At 41.1% G+C, this 23160-nt stretch overlaps 1 protein-coding gene across 1 annotated transcript in view; it reads right to left on the reverse strand.

Moving 5' to 3' along the window:
- The window catches only part of LOC136674065 (calsyntenin-2-like), a 67183-nt gene that overhangs the window by 38326 nt on the left and 5697 nt on the right, over nt 1-23160 (reverse strand). The window lies entirely within an intron of this gene.

Here is a 23160-nt window from a genome sequence, read left to right on the forward strand (position 1 = left end):
TAAAAAAATTACCTGTAACTATACGTAGGTTAGGGCTTCAATTAATCGAAATTAATTGAAATTGACTTTCAGAACTTCGAATGGACATAATCTTGTCTATATCGATTATATCGATTATTTTTATTCTATTATGTCCCCATTGTGTGTTCATGTACTGTCCCTTTACAGCCACACTACCAAGCTGTAGTCGTGTGATTCTGCCCCTGGATTCTGCCACGTGGAAGCAACCTAAACTCTGAGGCCGTACAAACGACTCGAGCAGCTCTTACCAAAGAAAAACACAGCGTCTGCTTTGGACGTGCTGTGTTTTGACTATAATTAAGATGACACTGAACAAAAGGAAGTCAAATGTAATCGCTGAGAAAAAAAAACAGTTTCAGCCAAAGCACAATCACACGCCAAATATAAACAGTGCTCAGAAAACAAGCTCCTAGCAACATTAGAAAAAAATGTCCCAGCTTTAACAGTGGAGCATGTTTATAGTACAAGCCTCGTCACTGAACTATGAGGGTCAAAAATACAAAAACAAAATCATCGTTCATTAATCATATTTGTGGTAAAATGGACAAATAATCGTGATATTGATTAGCCCAGCACTAACATAGGTGTTATTTCACATGGACATTACCATTGACACAAGCAGCCTTTATGAATGACAGACAATGCTAGACTAAGGCAGGGCCACTCATTCTTGGTCCTGGAGGTCTACCACCCTGCACTGCCTCACTTCAAATGTGATCAAACACACCTGATGCAGGTACCTTCAGGGGCATTTGAATATTAGAGCTGGCAGTGTTTGATCCAGGGTGGTATATCTGCAGTTATGTTTATTACATTACTTCTGTAATACTAGCTTATGGAACCACCAGTTGATGCATTTTAAAATAATCGTAACCGGTACTTATTCGAGCCAGTGTGATGGATAGTTGCTTCCATACGTCGCACACAATAGCAGACTTCTCACATTGCTCAAAAACAACCAGTACACGCTTACTATTACTCCACATTTCTCACACACTTCGGCTAAACACTGACCTCACTTTCCTCAGAAATGCAGAGAAAAAGACAGAGACAGAAAAGAAACATTCAGTACTTTTCCCACTTTTCTCTTTCCCTCCATTTCTCCTTCTTTCTCCTGCGGTGTGTGTGTGTGTATGAGACACAGAGAGAGTGTGTGTGTGAGAGAGAGAGAGAATGTGTGTGGGCATAAATGAACCACTGCTGGCCAGGACTGATAAGACAGAGTGTATTTTCCACGCCACTCTATTCTTCTCTTTCATCTTCATCCAGAATAATCCCCCTCTCACCTTATACACTGAAATAATACAGCGCGTCTAAAACTCACAGGGGAGAGAGAAGGAGAAAGAGAGAGAAATGGAAGGGAAGGAAGAGGAAAGAAGGAGAGAGAGAAAGAGACTCATCTCTGAATAAGGCTCTTTTGCTACTTTTATTCTAATGAGTAATTGGATGCTGCAGAAAGGGGTTACATGCTCTTTCTCTCTGTGTTTCCCTCACACTCTCTCTCTCTCGTTAAACTCTATCTTCGCTAATATTTAGGCTGCTTGTATAAATCCACTCTGACACGTTGATCTGAAACTGGAGAGCTTTCGTCACACCGCCTCGAGACTCCACACACAATCGGACAAAAAGTTCCACTCACTTTTGCCCATTTGGTCACGTAATGTCCAGCAACTGAGGCTGAAGTTGCTGTGCGACCAGTGGACGGTTGCCAGATCCTCGGTTAAAAAAGTCTTTTTCTTCCATTGCTCTGGAGCAGTCGGGTCATCTGGCAGTGTTTTAGCCTCCAGGGCCGGACTGTGCTCTCAGCGAAACACACGATGGATTTCCCAGTGAAGACTGAGACTGCAAAGTGCATCTGAAAGTGAGATTTCTGGACGGATCTGGTGAGAGGAGATTTCCGCTGCAGTGGGCACAACAACATTTCCATTCTAATTACAAACACGGCATGGACAAAGTTGGAAATCTAAGTTTCAGGACATTGCCTCTGTTTCCTTTATTAACAGAGTAATTCTACTGAGCGGGGGCTCTACTTCTGAGTCTTGGTTCTTCTCACGGTTCTTCTCGTTATAATTTTGGAGGGTTTTCCCCCTTTGAGTCCTGTTTTTTCCTTTTTTTTGTTCCTCTTGGAGTATATTCTTTAGGCTTGGACAGTTTCTTTTTGAGTCTTGATTCTTATTAGTGTTATTTCCTTATGCCTTCTGATGTTCTGCTAATTCTCTTAGAGGGTTTTGCTTTTCACATCTTGGTTCCTCTTGGAGTTTATTACAAATCTCTTACAATTAGAGATTTGTTACTTCTTAATGTTGCTTTTTTTTATGAACTTTCTACTTTTGAGTCTTGGTTCTTCTCTGGCAGTGTGTGAAATATCCCCTTGTATTAGGGTCTCTATTGTCAGTGCATCTGCTACGTAAAAATTTATAAATTTACCATACCAGCATCACACATAATCGAATAGTCCACCAACAAAAAACATCCAGCCGACAGCGTCCTGTGTCACTGATGAAGGACTAGAGGACGACCGACACGCACTGTGCAGTGACAGATGAGCTACTGTCTCTGGCTTTACATCTACAAGGTGGACCAAAGAGGTAGGAGCGTCTAACAGAGTGGACAGTGAGTGGAAACAGTGTTTAAAAACTCCAGCATCACCTGCTGTATCTGATCCATTTCAGTGACCACGTCAGCGTCACTGCAGCGCTGAGAATGATCCACCTCCCCGGATTCTGACCACTGAAGAAAAGGGTGAAATGGGGATTTTAATTTAAGTTTGCGTTTGTGTGTTCTCCCCGTGTCCGCATGGGTTTCCTCTCAAAAGTGTCCGCAGGTGTGAGTGAATGTGTGAGTGTGTGTTGCCCTGTGAAGGACTGGTGCTGCCTCCAGGGTGTATTCCCGCCTTGTGCCCAATGATTCCAGGTAGGCTCTGGACCCACTGCGACCCTGAATTGGATAAGCGGTTACAGATAATGAATGAATGAAAATGAATTTAAGTTTGCAGAGCAACAGATGGACTACAGTCTGTGATTGTAGAACCACAAAGTGCTCTTGTTGTGCTCAGTGGAGCTGATACAATGGAATATATGTGTAGATACAGGTAAGTGTTCCCAATCCAGTGATCATTCAGTTTACCACGACTGTTATCAGGATGAAGTTGTAACACAGGGTGAAAAAATGAATATAACACATTCATTTACTAAATGTACTATAACGTTTCCTTATCAGCTCTTATTTACACCACCCTGTCAAGACTTTAATATTAGGGTGTCAAAAACAGCACAGTAATCAGCAGCTTTTTAATTAGCATATTTGTAACGATTCCGAAATGAGGAGAGAACATCACAGCAGTGGATAGTCTGGAGGATTTACAGAGTCACTGAGGTTAGAGTCAGTTTGTAGCTTCATTAATAAAAGCTCTCTCACACACATACAGACACACACACACACACACAGACACACACACACACACACACACACACACACACACACACACAGAGCTGCAGGCCTTAGATAGTGTGCATGAGCCCCGGGTTTGTGAGTGGAGCCGTAATGAAAAGTGATGTAATCAAACTCGTTATGGTATTAGTCAAGCAAGAGCCGAGCAAAAAATTACACTCTGAGCAGCGTGGTCTCGAAGTGGAGAACAATTAAGCACCGGACAGTGTCCCCTCGGAACCATGGTCCGTCTGTGTGTTCACGGTCAAACTATCATTAAAAACACAGTTATAATCACATCAGTGTGAATCCTCAGTCTCTTCTCTTCTCTTCTCATTTTGCTCTTCTTTTTTCTCTTTTCATTTTCCTTGCCTCTCCATTCTTCTTCCTTCTTTTTCTCTAATTCTATCTCTGCTTTTCTTTTCACTTATTTCTCATGTTCTTTTGTTCTTTTCTCCTTTTGACTTTTTCAGCTCCTTTTCTCTTCTCCATTCTTCCACTTTCTTCTATTTTCCCTTCTTTCCTTTCTTCCCCTCTTTCTCTCTCTTCTCTTCACATTTTTAATTCCGTCACTTTGACTCCCCTTTCTATTCTCGGCCGTTTCCCTTCCTTTCTACTTTCTTTCCTCTTTTTCTCCTTTCTTTCTTCTCTTCTTCTGTCTTGTATACTCCTCACCTCTTTCCATTTTTATACTCTTCTCTTCTCTGAAATATTCTATTTTAACCCTCTATCCATCCTCTCCTTTTTCCCCCTCCTCCCCATCCATGTGTCATCTTCCATTTTTTTTCTCCTGCTCTGTCTTCTCCGGCACGCAACATCTTCTTTCATCCTGCGTCCCCTTTCTCCTCTTTCCCATTCTACTCTTCTCCTTAATCCTCCATTCTCTTTCATCCTCCACTCTCTCCTCCCATTTCGGCCTATTTTTGCATCCTTCAATTGTCCTCTGTTTTTTCCTTGTCTCTTCTTTTCTTCATCAGTCTTCTTCTTTATTCCTCTCTTCTTTTCCCTTTCTTTTATCCTCTTTCACTCCTGTCCTTTCATTCTCGCTTCATCTCTTCTTCTTTCGGTCTCTTCTTTTCTACTTGCTTCTTCTTTTCCTCGCTCACTTACTTTTGTTGTTCGTGTATCCATTCTGGTCTTAATCTACTCTTCACTTCATTCTTTTTCTCTTCATCTTTTCTCTCATCCTTTTCCACCCTTTCTGATCCCTCAATCACTCTCATCTCTCCTCTCCTCTCCTCTCCTCTTTGCTCCTATTCCCTCCTCTCTTTTTTTTTCTTCTCCTATTTTTCTCGTTTTCTCCTTTCCTCTCCTCTCCCCTCCGCTCCTCTCCACCTCTCTCCTATCTTCTCCTCTCCACCTCTCTCCTCTTTTCTCCTATCCTCTCCACTCCTCTCCACCCCTCTCCTGTCCTCTTTTTTCCCTCTCATCTCTTCTCCTCTCCTCTCCTCTCTTCTCCTTCAATCTTTCCTCCTCTCCTCTCTGCTCCTCTCATCTCCACGCCTCTCCTATCTTCTCCTCCCCACCTCTCCTCTTTTCTCCTCTGTTCTATTTTCTCCTCTCCTCTCTCATCTCCACCATTCTCCTACCCTCTCCTCTCCTCTTTTCTCTTCTTCCCTCCACTCTCATCTCCATTCCTCTCATCTTGTCTTTTCTCCTCTCCTCTCTTCTCTCCTATTTTCTCCTCTTCCACTGATATTCCAGCTTCCAAATTCAGAAAAGGTAAAACAATTACATCATCCAGCTCTCGATACAGATCAATACAGACTTATTCAGAGCTCAGTGTCAGACAGCCTCCAGGACATCAACCCATTCAACACACACACACACACACACACACACACACACACACACACACACACACACACACACTCGTTTAGTGCTGATTATGTTTAATCACCCATGTCTAACCACAGCATCGAGTTAAATCTGTGCTCCTCCAGGCTTTAATATAATCAGTGTTGTCCAAAGTATCCAGACACTGCTTCTAATGAGTGAACTCTGCTACTATCAGGTGCCCTCAACCTGGGATGCACTGGAGCAGCTGCACATGAGCCTACATTTACCATGACCAATGTGGTGTATATGTGGGATGAGTGGATGTAGGACTAATCATCCAGCATCTGTATTTCACTATAGTTTTTAATGGCTGAATTCAATCAAACTTTCACAGAAGAGCCTGCGTGGGTCAGGGGGATTCCCCATTAACAGCCTTTATTTCAGAAGAAGCACAGTGTCTACAAACGCTTAGCTTATGATTCTCCCATTCTCCAAGCCAAACACACCACGTGACTTTTAATACAACATTTACAGATCTCAGAGGGAATTCCTGCTGAAGGAATTAATTCTGGTATTCCTGGGGGAATAGGGGTGGGAATAGCACCTGGTGTCATGTACAGTGACTCGATCAGAGCCATGAACGCAGTTTACAGGATAAGCATCACACACAGATCTGTCAGAGGTGAACCCATTTACACAGAGCACAGCCTCACACTCTCACACAATCTGTTTCTCTATACACCACCAAACTGACACTGTACCTTTCACTCAACGTGAGAGAGAGAGAGAGAGAGAGAGAGAGAGAGAGAGAGAGAGAGAGAGAGAGATAGAGAGATACAGAGACAGAAAGAGAGAGAGGGAAAAACCTTTAGAAAGATGATTATTACATTCTTATATTGATTTTTTTTTGTTTGCTTTTGTTTGACCTTCTTTGTTGATCACCAATAATTTCTGTAAATAATTGAAATCTGTTTCGTTATTTCATTGTGATTTTTGTTTTCTAATTTCTATGCATTGTTTTGTTCATAGATTATTGCATTGGCAACAGTATATCTCATTACATTCATTTCAATACAGCATCAATGAACTGAACTGAGAGACAGAGAGGAAGGATAGAGAGAGAGAGAGAGAGAGAGAGAGAGAGAGAGAGAGAGAGAGAGAGACCTCTGGACCAACCACCCTGTTCTCATTCTCATGTCCGTCCCACTCTAGTGAACTGGCCACGCCGAGTAAACAATCATTTTGATTGGCTTAATTCAGTGAAGTTATTGTTGTTTTACCTGGATTAGCTGTGCATAATGTCAATTGTTGTGACCGTCTGAAGAAAATAACGCCCCATGAAGATTAGTATTTCTTTTTCATAAAGTTGGGCCCACACCGTGGTCTGCCATTTTGTGATGCCTGCTGTATTGTTTAAGGGGTTGAGGTTGGGGTAGGGGTGGGGGGTGCTAGCACTGCAAACAGCTTTGCTTTTGTAACTTCTTGGCATTTTTAATTCTTTGGTATATTTTTGATCCTTGGTTTATGAAATCCACAGATGTGTAACTCAAGGAAATGGACGGTCAACTCTAGTTAGTTGCAGAGGCTTCTCTGTAATAAAGTTGTATTAATAACAGCTCAGACTGGAAATTAAATCAAAGGGGGATGGGGTGGGGGGTTAAAATTTTCCAGAGTACTGCATGTTCCAAACTTACAGCAGAGACCTTCAGGATAAGAATGTGGGTAATGGACATTATGGGATGGAAATTACATTTGCATTGTGATGAAAATTATGCTGAATAACAGTGTTCTGCCATTTGTTAATTAAGACTCTGCCACACATTATCTCATTATATCACTCATATATTCTCATCCACTCCATCTCCACCACACTCTGCTCTTTTGCCTATTTCAGCTTAATAAATCCAAATTGAACACCTTGTTTTTGTTACTTAAGCTGAATTCGACATGCTGTTACTCTAATGTGGTCCATCAAAATTAGTTTGGGGTTTTAGTTGTTGTAGTTGTTGTTGTTTTAGCCCTTGTGCGAAACTCATGTGGTCAGAATGAAACAGAACCTTACCACTTTTGTTTCTCTGTGAAAGGAGAGCACAGCTGAGCTGTAATACTATAGTATAATAGAAAATGCTAATCGTTCTCACTTAGCTAGTTTATTTTTGTACACAAAAAAACACAAAAGCCCTTTCCCACCAATGTGGAACTCTTAGGTTCCTAACCACGAACCTAATTTAATACCACTTTGTGCATTTCCACCCACAGGTTTATGTTGGTTCATCGGTGTGAAATGTAACGGTGGCCATGGGCGTCATGCTAAAGAAGCTCCAGAATAAGATTGAGCCTCAACGCGGAGTGGAGCTAGGCAGGTCATTTACAACATGTTAAATACATAAATAAAAGGAAATAAAAACAATAAACTTCAGCTACTTTCTCTACTGTTAATGAGCTCAGCTGGATAACTCAGGACTCAAAATTTACATGTCTATCATATCTCACCTGAACTTACTGTAAACAGTGGATTAACCATGACTCTATCCTGTTTATCTCTGGCTCTGATTCCTTTACGACTCTGGCCATTAATGAAACTGTGAAGAAAACTGTTTGGAAACAAAAAATAAATCAAATTTATATATAAAAAAGACTGCTGGGCTTCCTTACACACATGGCACAATTTAAAGTGAGTGTGTAATGTTTTAGGCTCAGTTAGCACCATGCTAATTACAGGTAATTAGCTTTCATTATTTATTAGCCACATTAGCCTTGTAGCTCCAGCAGAAAACTAAGGAAAATGCTTCTAACTAATGGACTACATTCAAACTGAGGGGAAAATTGTATACATTAGATTTTTGCCCCTGAACTATCACTTTAACCTTATTTAAAGCTGTCAGTTCTGCACCAATGTCCAGCCCTTGGTCAGTTTCAGTCCGAGACGGAACTAATCTACAGCTCAGAGGGGAGATATAAATCTCTAACACATTTACCACATCTCTATCTGGGCTTCAGCACCACTCATTCATCACCTTCCAGACAAAACACACTTAATCAGCGTTTACTGTCTCCCAAAGGCTAGATAAACACTGACACTAAAACACACACACACAAACACACACACACACACACACACACACACACACACACACACACACACACAGCCGACAGTCACATTCATCCAGTGGAGAATCTGCCGGAGGAAATCTTGGCTCTTCTTTGATAGCTCTATCTGAAAGGTGTCTGCATTGTGGGTCATTGAAGTGGATCGTCTTGTGAGAGTACCCCCTCTTATACACATACACACATCCACACACACCACACACACAGGAATACAAAAACACACAGAATGTAATAGTATCTATAGTCCAAAATGGTAACTTTAAAAACAAAAACAACAAGAGCAAAACCTTTTAATTTTCTCAATTCCAAATGATTTAAAACATTAATCTGTGCTGTATTAAACCATTAAATGTGTCAAGTATTATTGTCATGCTCAACTGTCAGTTCAGGAGAGTAATTCAGATGTCTACAAATAACATGCAACAGAGAAATTTTAAAAACAAATGTAGACCCGAAAATCCAAGCCAGAAAAATTCAAAGAATATAAAGTACACCGTCAATCACACTATAAGGTCAAAATCCAAACATACACACAAAAAAAAAACAACAAAAAAAAACACGACAGACAGAATAAGGCCAGTACATGGGAATAAAATCATGAATAAAATGAGTAAAATGAATCAACCAGAGTAAAACAGTGACAGTTCCTTTTGGAGCTCAAACCAGCCCTCACGCTCTAAATCCAATGTCTTACCAAAGAGGAAACCAGCAGCCTGAGGGAAAAAGGGCTGGGGCTCCTGGTGCCTCCTATGCTTCTGTCTGTTCCATCTACAGAAGTGAAGTACGCCCAAGTGATGCAGAAGGTTGTTCCTGAAGACAGTGTGGAGCAGATTTATTGGAGAGAAAAGTATGTAAAACCATTAAATGTTGTCCCGTTCATGGCTGTCAGGAAGCGATCGGATTATTGCAGCGTTCTATTAAACAGGACTTTAGATCTCAGGTGCATATCAATCTTAAAGGAATTGTAATACAAAACACAGCCTTTTAGTTTTAAGGATTCCAGAGATTGGAGAATTATCAGTGGACCCTGGAGTTGTGACAACAACACTTTCCTCTTAGATTAGGGTACATAATTAGATGTACATAAAGTAGATTTTAAAGTTGTGTTGATTTCACACACCCCATTACATCTCCAGGACATCATTCATTCATTCATAGTCTGTAATCGCTTATCCAGTTCAGGGTCATGATGGGCCTGAAGCTTACCCGGAATCACTGGGCTTAAGGCAGGAATACACCCTCGAGGGGGCGCCAGTCCTTCACAGGACGACACACACTCACACCTACAGACATGTTTGAGTCACCAATTCATCTATCAACGTGTATTTTTGGACTGTGGGAGGAAACCGGAGCACCCGGAGGACATCCACGCAGACACAGGGAGAACACACCACACTCCTCACAGACAGTCACCCGGAGGAAACCCACGCAGACACAGGGAGAACACACCAGACTCCTCACAGACAGTGACCTGGAGCAGGAATCGAACCCACAACCTCCAGGTCCCTGGAGCTGTGTGACTGCGACACTACCTGCTGTGCCACTGTGCCGCTAGATCTCCAGGACTTATATTATTTTATTTTACACGGTTCTATAATAAAAGATTACAAATATCCACCTCTTTATCTGGAGAAGAGAATGTAATGTACCTTTAGGGAACACAACCGGTCTTTAACAACATTGTTGTACCTTTAAAGATACATCTCTACTGTACCTTTTTTTATTCTGAGAGTGCACCTGCTGCACATTAAAGTGTTATAAATCAATATAATGATTATACAACTTTTTTTCAAAGTATAAATGAAAGTCTCATAAAGAGAAATCTACAGTGTGCTAAAGTGTGGCGTAACAGATGGGCCTCTGTAAACCTGTTAAAACCTGTAGAAAATCAATAAGTTAGGTGTTTCTGATAAAGTTTTTGAGAGTGTAGGCACAACGTAGAGTCTCTAATGAATTACAAACTGTGTAAACCAAAGAAGTATTAAACCAGAAAATCTACAAACACAAAATGTCACGCAGCCACGTCTCCCTCTCTCGTCAGTCCTCATTAAAAGCCTGAAAATACTCACAATTTCAAATAAGTAGAAGCTAAGGCAGTTCTTTTATTAACACACCCTCTCGCTCTCTCTCTCACACACACCACACACACACACATACACACACAGAGCTGCTTGATGAATCTGTTAATGAAGAGACTGGAAAGCAGAGAGATGTACACAAAACGATAAGTTAATGATTCTAATTAAATGTGTTAATTTCTCTTTTCTCTATAGGAACACAGCCAAACAATAATAACTCCACCTTAACCTTAAACTCCACACCCACACACATTGCCCACACACACACACAAAACTGTTTTTCTCATTAATTAACAACATAACAAAACACTGAAAACATCACGTCTGGTGTATTCCAGCATTCTGCCATACGTGACACTGAAGGGTTTAAAAACTCCAGCAGCACTGCTGTGTCTGATCCATTCGTACCACCACCACGTTAGCGCTGATAATGATCCATCACCCAAATCGTAGTGGCTCTGTGGGGAACCTGACCACTGAAGAGAACGTGAATGTGAGCTGAGGATGTATGCAGAGCAATAGACAGACAACTTACTGCAATGGTACCTGTAAATAGAGTAATGAGGGTGTCCATTGGGGTGTGAGCGGATGTGTGAGTGTGTGTCACCCCATCCAGAGTGTATTCCTGCCTTCCGCCCAGTGATTCCGGGTAGGCTCTGGACCCACCGCAACCTTGTCTACACAGTTCAATAATGAGAGATTACAAATGTTGAACTCTCCTTCTGGAGAAGAGAATGTAATGCATATTAGGGGGCTTTAAAACCACTGCTTGTACCTGTAGTGACCAATAACGTACCTCTACTGTACTGATTTTCGGAGAGTATACAACCATCCAAGCAGGGAATGGGTTAATGGGTGACCCATTCCCAACACAGCTACAGTGTTCACAACCTGTAAACTATAAAAGGACTTTCAGATTGTGTGTTAATTACTAGTGTGTGTTTGATGTCTGTGGCAGTACAATCTCTCTCTCTCTCTCTTTCTCTCTCTCTCACACACACACACACACACACACACACACACACACACTTATAATGCTAATTAAACACAACCGGCCAAACACACAGGAATCATAATCCTAATACAACTCCATTTCAAATTTAATTTAGATACCATTCCAAGGAACGTAATTATCAGTCTGATTTAATCACACCATCTTTAACTGGCTTTTCATTTGTCTCTCTCACACACACTCAAACGCAGGTGTGTGTACGAGAGAGAGAGAGAGAGAGAGAGAGAGAGAGAGAGAGAGAGAGAGAGAGAGAGAGAGGGGGGGGGGGGGGGAGGAGGGAGTGTTATGTTTTTGGCACAAAGAAGACATCAACTGTTAAAGGTCACTATCCTTTTGTTATTTGTGTGTGTGTGTGTGTGTGTGTGTGTCCATTGCTTTTCTTTTATATTATAATTATGTGAGAACACTAGGCTAATTTCAGTCTTCCAGTACTAATGAAAATCCTCACAAGGTTAATAAAACCTGTGTGTGTGTGTGTGTGTGTGTGTGTGTGTGTATCTGTCTATCTGTTCTGGAAGAGGTCACTGTGAGTGCACACAGAGCATTTCAGTCCCTCAGGCTTTAACTCTCACTTACACCTTACATTACAGATGATATTTCTCTCTTTCTTTCTCTCTCACACACACACACACACACACACACACACACACACAACTTCCATTGTGTGTTTTTAATTTATTTATCCATTTTCCTTTCCTTTGCTTTTGTTATCTTCTTTTCCTCATTTCACACCTCTTCACTCCCTTTATCCCAGTCTCTCCATCTTTTCTGTCACTTCTATCCCACTCGCCAAATCTTTCCACGCTGCCCATTTCCTCTACCCCTTATCTTTCTTTCCCTACTTCTGTCTCTATTCTCCCGTTCCCATCTCTGTATCACTTACACTTCTCTCTTTTCTTTCCACCTCTTTCACTCCTGCCATTCCTCACTCGTCTTCACTTTGTTTCTTTTTTCTCTTTACTTCTCTATCTCTACCCCTAATAGCTGGTTTTTCCCATATCACTTTCACTCTCTCTTCATATTCACTATCTCTCTCTCTCTCTCTCTCTCTCAGGTGGAGGCTCTGATAGCCAGTCACTCTGATAGGAGCTGTAAGTGCCACTGAGAAAAACCCACTGCAGGGAATCAATAAAAGAGGGATAAAACGAGGGATAAAGGGAGGAGTAAAAAGCACTCATCCGCGGAGCTCACCTGACCTCTTTAAATACGCACTCATCATGCTCCAGGGGTCAGGGCTTTTACAGGAGCCCATGCATTTACTGAGTGGCCGGCTACAGGCAAACACTCTCCTCAGACCAGAGGACACTCTCTGCTGTATTTAGGCTTAATGTGGTTTTCATTACAGCTGGGGAAAAAAAAGCCTGGTGAAAAGGTTCTGGACAAATCCTGCTTTGGGATTTTTTAAAAAGTTGCTGTAAAATGAAATATGGCTTTATTTCATAGTGGGGTTGACCCCTCCATGAGTCCCTGAAATTGCCAGCAATAACAGAACTGTGAGATTTTATATTGACTATTAATCTTTGGTGAAGAACTTTAAATCCATGCACCAATGTTTGTAAAAGAAGTCGGCTCAATCACCAGGAGATCGCTGGTTTGATCCCTCAGTCCTCCAAGGCTGGGAGTACTAGAGTATCGGCCTTGCTCACTGTGTGGGTAAAATGTCTCCTCCTCTGCTTACAGCTGATGTGACAGATCTGGGCAGTTTGCCTTCTCTGACGTGTTCTCTTAAGCTTTGTGTACACTACATGGTTTTTAAAGTTGCCGCAGATAACAAACACACATCTGTTTTTTTGCCGATTTAATGGAGATTTGAAAGATGCCATTCATTCATTCATTATCTGTAACCGCTTATCCAGTTCAGGGTCACGGTGGGTCCAGAGCCTACCTGGAATCATTGGGTGCAAGGCGGGAATACACCCTGGAGGGGGCGCCAGTCCTTCACAGGGCAACACAGACACACTCACACATTCACTCACACCTACGGACACTTTTGAGTCGCCAATCCACCTACCAACGTGTGTTTTTGGACTGTGGGAGGAAACCGGAGCACCCGGAGGAAACCCACGCAGACACGGGGAGAACACACCAACTCCTCACAGACAGTTACCCAGAGCAGGAATCGAACCCACAACCTCCAGGCCCCTGGAGCTGTGTGACTGCGACACTACCTGCTGCTCAAATGAACCAAACCCATCACAAAACAGTGTGACTCATGTTACCTAGGAGATACAGACACAAACACAGAAATCATATCTGTCTCTACAGACTGCAGAGGGAGCAGGAGATAAACAGAAACATTCATATTTGAGGCCAAATTCCACCTTAAATGTTTCTGATGCATTAAGCCTGCAGCAGTAAAAGACTCCACAATGTAGCTGCTGCACGATTTAAGGTGGAATGGAAAATTAGGCTAAAGGTTGTAAAGGCACAAAGATAATACTGTTTGTGTAGTTTTCCAAGGTTTGACTATTTTATAGATTTTTATATTTGGACACTTTTTGGATATGGTTTTCTGCATCTATCTTTGTGCCCAGTTTTCATTGGCTGTTGATTGGACCAATTCAGACTCAAATTGTTGAAGTGTTTACACCACAAACTATGTCCAAAGAAAAGTCAAGAAAATCAAACAGGTTTGTTATGCTCCAACTGTCAGAGCCAGAATCAGACAGAGCCCCTTGCAGACAACTGGGCTTTCCCTCTGACTGTCACCTCCGTCTACACCAGAATTTGAAGACTAGGGCCAACTAGCACCCAAATGTAAACCAGATTTAAAAATTGGCAAAAAATCATGTCATTTGAAAAGAAGCAATGCGTGGGACTCATGTCTCAAAGGAAACATTTGGTCACCCCACACAACCAAAGCTGTAAAAACCTGGAAAAAACAAAATTAAATTTTCAAATGAAATAAATATAAAAATCATTAAAATTCAGACTCAAACCTGTCAGAAAACAATATGAATTTTCTAAATCTGAATTAAGGGTGAATTCTGCACCCTCACACGGCTGTTCAATATGACACACAGACCAATTGGATAGGATGCTCTGAAGCAGCTGCACATAATGGGGGTATTACTGTCCCCAGCATTTTCATGTGGAACAGTGGACCTGTATTCTGTAAAGTGACAGAGCTAGAATCAATATCTTTTGGACGAGATGGAGTGGGGTTTGTGATCCACGACTAGTGAGAAAATCTTCCCAGAGGAGTAGAGATAGCCTCCTGTGTATTTAGACTTCAGGAACATGGATCACTTCCGTGCATTTAAAGAATGACATCTATTGTTTAGAATCAAATGATCCTGTTTGGGTTTGGAGAAAACTCAGTTCGCTAGAAACGTTGTGTGATAATTTTATGTAAGAGTTTAGTCACTGAGGAGATGCGTACATTTATCACTCAGTATCTGTAGATAGGTTCTAAGACCCCCACGGTTACAACAATCAGTGATTGTCTGTACATGTTCATTACAGACACAAGTACAATCAGAGAACGAAAGTCGCCAGCTGAACAATGCCCAGACACACAGACTGAGGATGTGTGAAATGGTGGGGGGCTACAGCAGGGTGTTCTGCACATCACTTCATTCACGTGGATTCAGTGCAGTGCTTCAGACCACAAATTTAAGCTTTGTTTTTGGAACTTTCTGGAATTTTTAATACACAGTGGGATGAATCTGTGGATGGAGAACATTCAGAGCAAAGACTCTTAGCCACACCGGAGTGGGTAACCAACAGAGACAACCCCTGAACTGGTTCAGAGAGAGGTTTTTTTTTTTTTCCCTATTTAATGGGCCAGGGCTGTGTAAAAACACCAGACCTTTTTTCCAGCATGCAAAGAGCCTGGCTATCAAACAATGATTAATTATAAATAAAAATTATATAGGATTAAAATGGTGAACACTGCATTTAAGCCCCACAAACATAAGGTCCATGGTACTTGGTATGTGCATGCAGAGCACTGACCTTCCATGTGACAGAGCATTTCTGCACTGCAAGCATTCAGGGCAGTGTAGGCAACATTGGTGTTTGTGTGTTTACAGACGTCCCCTTCTCCTAAACTAATCCAATCTGGAAAGAGGAACATGGATGAGGAAACTGACAAGAAAAAAAGGTAATGGTCATGAAAGGTACAAAATATTGTATGACAACTACTGTGCCAAAAATGCTCTTGGATTCTCGGTTGAGCAGCTGTAGACCGTCTTGATTGAAGAGTTTATGTCACTTTCCTTCCACATCTTTCATCAGCCAGTTTTGACCACTGGCCAGCTTTTGGCAGGATATCTTTGGAGTATTGGACTGTTTCAAACACAGACTGGAAATACCTGACGCACTGAAATCTAAAGCTTACCAGGCTCCTGCTCTCACGCTGCATTTAAAGGAACTGGTATCTTTTATTTTCTTGCCCCCCCCACACATTCCCAATCCATGTTTCTGTGCCTGAAAGCCTTGAGCACCCTTTTTTAACCTGATGTGTCTGGTTCCATTTATCAGCAGCAGTTAAACTGTTTTGACAATTGGTGCCTATTAGGGATCCAAGCTTTCCTTAAATAGCAGCTGTCCCTTTAGTAGCAAGGCCAAAGTTTTGTACAGTCTGGGACACTGCATGGTACCTATGTGGCTCAGCTCTGCACCTGGTACATGGAACAAGTAATCATTCTCTGCTCACGTGCAGTTCCAAACGAGCTAAGTAGAAACTTCATGTGTCATGCAAACCTTGCAGAGCACTGACTGGCCAAAGAGACTGATCAATCACGAGAAATACAGACATCCAGCACCACTCACCATCTGTAAAATCTCCAAGCTACAGCAGAGATCACATTTGTTTTCAATTTGACTCAATACACCAGCTCATAAAATGATGCTGTGGTCTTTGGAAGAAGTTTAAACAATAGTAGTGCAATGACACCAGGGAAGCTGTGCTAATGGAAAAGCGCCCAGGAACCACAGATGAAAAGCTCATCGAGCCGTGCCGAGACGAGTAGGTACTGTGAAATGGAAAAGTATCATGTGTCTAAATCTATACCCTCATTTTCTTAATCCATTCTTAAGAGAGTAGTGGAACTGTGTTCTTGGATGGAGCTTGTTCAGTTTTGCACACACTTACATAAGAAATGTGGACCACCAACACACACCACCATCATATCAGTGTCACTGCAGCTCTGAGAATCATGCCTGCTCTGTGGTGGTCCTGACTATCACATAAAAAGAGGTAAAAAAAAAGTGCTAACTATTAAGCTGCATGTTTTATTACAAATTATTAGTTACAAGTGCAAGAGCACTGTGTCAAATTCAGAGCAGGGGGCAGTGTAAACAGACGTTGAACTGCTCAGCGGGAAACCTCTGACCACTCATAAGTGGCTATTTATTTTTGTGTGTTTTGCATGACCATATTACATGCATGGATTATTACGTGCATTTCATTCTCTGACCTATTTGCAATTACCCAAATGTAACATGCTCATCCCTGGCCATCGGTCATAATTATGCTGGAGATAATTAGGCTGCAACATCCTCAGCGTTGTCCTTGAATCAATAAGCATTTTTGCCTCGAGATTTAAATCCATGTCATTTGGAATATAACCTGATACATGATCAGGTTATTTGTTTTCAAATATGTGTGTGTGTGTGTGTGTGTCCTGAATGTATTTACAAGTGCCACAAGTAAATTAATACTGCAATAAATGTAACGTTTAAAGGCTGACAATTTATCCGAGCCTAAAAGCGCACCGGTAAAGCGCTTTAATAATGGGCCCAGAATTGAGCCCTGGGGAACCCCTTAGACAATGACCTCATCAGAGCGGCCCATTATCTGCTGGCCTTGCATTTTTCCTCACATCTACTCTTCTTAACCCCACTTTATAACCTCAATAAGCCTGACTTTATGATAAGTGCACCTTCCCCCGCATCTGTCACTTTACATTTCCATCCCTCTCTCCTTCATTTCACTTTCCTGGCTTCATCCTCAAAGGCGCCGCCATGCTTGTCAGGCCATCTGCTCCTTGATAAGTGGGACGTACATGTAAAGAAAAGCTGAAATCATATCACATGAAAGCACAGCTCTATAGTGAGCAAAACCTGCACAAAGACAGATAGCAAATGAACCTAATGTGCGCTACTTTCCCTCAGCTTCCTAGGGTGCTCCAATACGTGAGTGAGCAGCTTCATCTCAGCAGTACCCCAAGCTGAGTGTGTGTGTGTGTGTGTGTGTGTGTGTGTGTATGTGTGTGTGTTCCAGATGATGAAATCTGGAAACTCGGGATGAATTCCAAAAGGGTCTGTCAAGATCCTATCGAGTGACAGGTAGACAATACCCAAAAGTTTGCAGACATTTCTACAATGCATTATTTAATCTATTATAAGGTCTCCTCACTGTGGATAAAGATATGCAGCGAGCATAATTTCAGGAAAGTTTAAATAAAATAAAGGGGATGCTCTGCACATGAACTAAAGTGGTTTAAAGCCGCGTAACACTGAGCTGTAGAGAGGTGGATTTGTATGTCTCTGGAGTAAGAGCACCAGCCAATTTGGGGCGAATCCTCCACTATTAGTACCTAATCTCTGTAATGATTTTTGTGGCTGTATGTCATCAATATCTCTCAGAAATGTTTATTGTAAAATATTCCCAGAAGAGAGGACAGAGTTGCAGCAGTGGGAGTGGGGGTGTGCCAAGCAACTCTAGAATGACAATAAGAACATCTAAGGTATTATACATGACACCGTTATTCAATTATTAACCCTGATTAGTTTTCTAATCTTGTCAGGCTATCCATCTTTTCTCCATGGAAACTGATACAAGTGTAAATTTAGCTAGCGTCACAGGCGTATTGTTTACTCCCCTGGTTTGTTTGCTTTGAGAATAATGATAATGATGTACAGTGAGTGTGAGGTGGTGTACTTCTTATCTGTTCTCAAACAGAGAGCAATTGTCAGGGGATATCAGTGTGAAGTCCATAAAGAAGTGCAAATAACATTAGCTAGAAATAATATTAGCCTGAAAGCTTGGTCTAAACTTGTTCACCTCTAGCATTTAACGTCAGATCTTAACTTGTGGACAACATAGTGTCAGTTGTTCTGACGTTATTAGACATACAGTATAACAGCAACCCATATATTTCACAGGAACCTCCAGCCAACCCAAGAGCGATTACATTAAAGGCCTAAAACTGTGGTCAGAGGAAGCTTATGTCAGGGAAATCTTCATTTTGAGCCTGGTCTGTCAGCAACAAAGGCAGAATAATAAGACATAGTATATATAATTTAGTATGGAAAATCATTAAAATGTAGGGATGTCCCGATCTCACAGATCATAAGTGGGGCCAAACCAGGCATTTTTTTATATATGTAGCAGAAACCTAAGCCTGATCCTTTGTTTTATGTTAGTGGTCACACCAATGTGATTGAAGTGTGCAGTGTGTGGCAGTACGTGTCTAAAATATCTATAATTATTTTTAAATGAATGAAACCAATCAAACAGCTCTTCAAAGTTGCTCTGTTACTTATTTTGTGTGTTCTAGTTTCAGTACTGCAGTAGAATTTATGCAAGCTATTTATAAAGTAATCTTTTGTTTACTGTTATTATGTGAAAATAAGACAATGAAAGAAAATGAAGCAACAACTTGGATGCATTTTTTCCCCTAAATGTTCTGCAGAGCTACAGTTTTCAAACATATACATTGAACTCATTTTAATAACTGTGATGTACTTAAAGTGTACACAATGAGAATTGATTTTAGAAGATACTTCAACTTCATGTGAAATGACTCAAATGAATCTAGATCAAAACATCCCTATAAACGTGTGCAAAACTCTTCACAGGACAGTCCCGCAGGAACGCCACTACACTTCTAGTAATGCTATCACCATGGCTACATTAACACAGCTGTATACTGCTGTGGGTCATAGGCCTTCTGCTGAGTTCAAATGGATAGTTTGGTAGAAAGACTGATTATTTTATTGTTCTTAATGAGGAAATAATCATGATCATGTTTGTCCAGCACCAGCCGACTTCCGCCAAAAATCATTAGCATTTGTCCCACTCGCCTGCAGCATAGATGTTTCTAACTGCTCCTGGTTGCGAATAAAAACATCACATCTTCTCAAATAATACAGTACAGCTTCCCTAAAGGGACTGGGCGAAAAAAGATCACATACTTTGAATCCCTTCGCAAATGTTACATGGAGACACAGGTGCATGAGCGCACACAGGCTATACAAACTTGTACCCCCCCCCACACACACACACACACATATAAACACACACAAGGGGCACACTGACTGTCTACAGGCTCTGCCATTCCTGCAGCACAGTAACGCACAATTCATGTGGTGTTTATGTGACAGTTTGCTTCACAAATATTTAGAATGTGTTATTTACTTATTGATTATTTAGCTATTTTCTCTAATCCTGATGTGCATGACAATGATCTTTTTTATCTTTAGAGTTTTTATTAATTTACGGTGTCACTCACATGTGTGGGCAATTTCAAACACTCACCCAGTCACACAAACATCTGTGGATAAATTTGCACTGCCTCTCCACCTACCAACACGAGTATTTGGACTGTGGTAGGAAACCGAAGCACCAGGAGGAAACCCGTGCAGACACAGCGCGAACACACCACATGCCCCACAGACAGTCACCACAATTGAACTCAGGTTTTACAGATTTTACAAGTCCATGGCTGACTCACTGTGAAAATGAACTTATTATAAAATAATGCAGTGATTAAGCAGATTATAAAATGTATGAGTCAGTGTTATTCACACGTTCGCTCTGTTCCAGATGAACACAAACAACGCAACCAGAAATGAAAGCGCTGCATTGTTTCAAAGCAAAAGTCGTATCACAGCTGAGTGGAAGGACTAAATTAACGAAGGAAAAGAAGAGGAAGGAAGGAGTGGAAGTGCCAACTAAAAGTGTGCTAATTATTGTTCCTAATTAATTCAGTCTGAGAGTTTATTAATAGCTTTTGAGGGAACAACTTCAAGCTCTTTGCGTTTGTTAGAACTTCATGAGTCTTTATAGTAAAATAATGCCAGTAGATGCTTTTGAGCTGCTGTCCATGAGCCATGAGGTCACCATGGCTGCTACCAAGTGTTGGATAGAGAGGGAAAAGGAAGCCCCAGCTTCGGGCTGTGGATGTGAATGCATGAATTCATTAAAGTGTTACTAGAAGAATATCTAAATTAATAAACGAATGGCCAAGCAAAACATCATCATTCTTATTAACAGATGAATGAAAGAAAACAAATCTATGAATTAATGTAAAACTTAATGTATGAGTGAAAATTTGGTGATTTTGTGAATTAATGAATATATTTAATAAATGACTGAATTTTTAATGAAAAATACAGTAACGAATGCATGCATGAATGTGTAGGTGAATGAAAGTGTGGATAGAAGGATGTATGAGGAAAAATCATCTGTGAATAAATTAATACATGAATGAATATTGAATGTATAAATGAATGCATGAGTTACAAAAATGAATGTGTGAATTAATGGATGTATACCTAATTGGCGGAATGTATTAAACATAAATGAATGAATGAAAAAAAGCCATGTGTGAGTGAATTAATTCATGGGTGAATATGTGAATGAGAAAATTTGAGTGAACGAATGAATGGACTAATTAATTAATGTGATCAGCAAACTTTCCTTTCAAAACATTTCCCTTGACAAAAACTAAATACACTCCCTCATATCTCTCTCTTTCTCACACACACACACACACACACACACACACACACACACACATGCTCGTTAAAAGCCACCCCATGGCTAGCCTGTCTTCTCTCTCTCTCTTTCTCTCTGTCCATGGTTTTCAAAGGGGGTGTGTGTGTCAATGCTGGTGTGTGCGTGTGTGTTTTCTGTATCAGACTCAGGAGGAGATTAACGTGCTTTAAGGCGGAGCTGATTCACCACGACAGAGAAGAGATAAGAGCACAGAACCCTCAATTAACACCAGAACAACAGGACAGTCTCAGGGTCAGAGCTGACCTCAGATCTCTGAGCAGGAACCTGTACGGCACAAACCCATTCTTCGTTTTACACCGTGTTAATGCAACAAGATTATTCCAAGGCATCTGAAGCCCTTCCACTGATCCAGCTCTGAGCCTTCAGTGTCTGTATCTCTGGAAATGTTGTGTCTTGTTGATTGAGTATGTTTATTGTTATGGGCATGGATGTTTCTCTCGTATTTCTGTCCTGTCCTGTCCATATGTTCTAGGATCCAGTCCTGGGTTCCTGACTGACTGCATGCCGGATGCCGGAATCTGTGTCCATGGTTTGGCTTCAACCATCAGCTATAAATGAGAGAGTTATGTCACACCCGGCAGGAATGGTTCCTCACTAAATTGTTACCTTTTGCGCTGTTGTACTCGGTTCGTGTTTTGAATTGTTAATTGTTGAATGTTTTTGTGAGTGTTGCTTGTCTGTTGTACCTGTTTGTAAACGTGTACCAGTTGTAGGGAGTGGCTGCCGTTTTGTTTTGGGAACTGGGGTTTGTCTCTGTTTATACACAGCAAGGGAGTAAGGTTAGCACATTGTCTTTGTTTTTGTCGTCTTTCACAGGTTAGTTAGTGTACCTAATCATAGTTATTTGCAATATTTTACTTTGTACCATTTTTGAGAATCTGAGTATTTCTTTAGTATTTTCATCACCGCAATTTTATTGTGAATTTTATCATTGTTTTTCATCACTGTGTCTGATGATAATTTCCTGGACAATAAGTACTCCTTATAAAGAGTCTTTTATCAGTGCATACCTGAGGAAGTAAAGACACACTCATCCAGTGACGCAGATGACGGAAAGTCAATCTGTACTGTCTGCTGTTTTATCTCTGCGGTGATTAATGACGGAAACTCTGAGTAGGGGCCAGTTGAGATAAAGCCTTGAACAAGAGCTTGTTTAGAAACACAAAAGTGTGTGTAATGTGTGTATGTTTTTTGTGTGAGTAAGAGAAAGAAAGAGTAAGTATGGAGCATCATAGTTACCATATGTGTGTGTGTGTGTGTGTGTGTATGTGTGTGTGTGTGAATACATATATTTACCATATTGCTAAAAGTATTTACTCACCAATTGAGTAAACCTATTTACTAACCAATTGAAATCAGGTGTTCCAATAACTTCCTTTGCCAGAGGTTTATAAAACCCAATTCCAAAATGGTACTGTGATAGGATGCCACCTGTGCAACAAGTCCAGCCGTGAAAATTACCTCACTACTAAATACTCAATAGTCAATTGTCAATGGTATTATAACAAAGTGGAAGCAATTGGGAACCACAGCAACTCAGCCACAAAGTGGTGGGCCATGTAAAATGAGAGAGTCAATCTCTACCGACCTCCAAACATCATGTGGCCTTCAGATTAGAACAGTGCGTAAAGAGCTTCATGGAATGAGTTTCCATGTGCAAGCAGGTGTGACGCATCACACTTCTAAGTTTGGCAATTTGGCGGGTACCAGGAAAACGATACTTGTCTGACCGCATTTTCTTCATTTATTGTCTGTGACCACTTATCCAATTCATCTGACTGCATTGTGCCAAGTGTAAAGTTAGGTGGAGGAGGGATTATGGTGTGGGTTTGTTTTTCAAGAGTTAAGTTCTGCCCCTTAGTTCCAGTGAGTTACAACTTTTAAGGCTTCAGCATACGATGTTTTCGTTTGACAATTTCATGCTCCCAACATTGTGCAAACAGTTTGGGGACGGCCCCTTCTTGTTCCAACACGACTGTGCA

Source organism: Hoplias malabaricus, chromosome 17 (genome assembly GCF_029633855.1).
Source record: "Hoplias malabaricus isolate fHopMal1 chromosome 17, fHopMal1.hap1, whole genome shotgun sequence".
In the NCBI taxonomy this organism is placed as follows: domain Eukaryota; kingdom Metazoa; phylum Chordata; class Actinopteri; order Characiformes; family Erythrinidae; genus Hoplias; species Hoplias malabaricus.